The following is a 1,252-nucleotide window of genomic DNA, read 5'->3' on the forward strand; positions in this document are numbered from 1 at the left end:
TACACACCCTGCTGCCGGCACTCGTGGCACTGGGGCACCAAATTCATCCCCGCCCTGTCCACTTCTTTCTTGCAAGCAGAGCTCTTTTGTTCAGAAGTCTCTCCTCTTGATGTGACCCAGTGCTTAGACAAGCCAATCCCTTTACTCAGGGGAAAAGCTGATTGGTTTAATCCTGGGAAGCCCATTTTCCACACCAGTGCTTGGTCTAAGGTGGTCGTGTTCTTCTGTTGCAGTCAAGGAAGTTGAAGGGAGGTGTGCCTGGAGCTTCCATAGACGATTTCTCATTCTTACAAAGAGCTGCCACTGCACATGTGTAGGAAGGAGCAATCTTGTGACTGTGAGGAGAGCTGGCTCAGTCAAGAACAAACTGATTATGGCAGAAGAAAAAATAGAGACCTGGGCCCTCTATGATGTCATTGAAGGGCTGTTAGGTGATCCTGGAGATACTGTAAATTGGGACTTTTTTAAAAATAAGAATTCTATTGAAGGAAATAGAGTCCTTTACATCTATTTGAGCCAGATTTTCTGTAGTTTAGCTAGATACCTCCTGGCTGATACAGGTTAGGTGTGAAACAGGTGGATATAACAGAAGATTGGTTCCCAGTGAGTATAAAATCTACTGTAAAAGATAGAGAATGCTTTTTAAAAACTCTGAGAAGGAGGTCAGTGGGTTAAGCTGCCACCTGTTACACCAGCATCTCATATGAGTGTCGTTTCTAGTCCCAGCTGCTCCACTTCTGACTTAGTTTTCTGCTAATGTGCCTGGGAAGGCAACGGTAGATAGCCTGAGTGCTTGGACCCTTACCACCCAAGTGGAAGACCCAGATGAGGCTCCAGGCTCCTGGCTTCAGCTTGGCCCAGCCCTGGCCATTGTGGGAGTGAAGTGGTAGATGGATGATCTCTGTGTCTCTCTCTGGGTCTCTCCCTCTAATGAGTCACTGTGCCTTTCAAATATATAAATAAATCTTTATAAAAGATTTTGAGAAGTGTTGAAGTAAAAGGATGGAAAAGCAGAATGGGAGCAGACAGAGTTGAGGTGGATATAATTCAGTCACAGAAAGAACATGCAGACCCATCATCTTCCTTTCCAAAGAGAAAGCTTAGTGAACTTTCTTTTTTTAAGGTTTTTATTTAATGAATACAAATTTCATATGTACAGCTTTTAGGAATATAGTGTTTATTACCCCCATTCCTGTCCACCCATCCCCTCTCCTACTCCCTCTCCCATTCCATTTTTCATTAAGATTCATTT

The sequence above is a fragment of the Oryctolagus cuniculus genome, chromosome 7, assembly GCF_964237555.1.
Source record: "Oryctolagus cuniculus chromosome 7, mOryCun1.1, whole genome shotgun sequence".
Classification (NCBI taxonomy): Eukaryota; Metazoa; Chordata; class Mammalia; order Lagomorpha; family Leporidae; genus Oryctolagus; species Oryctolagus cuniculus.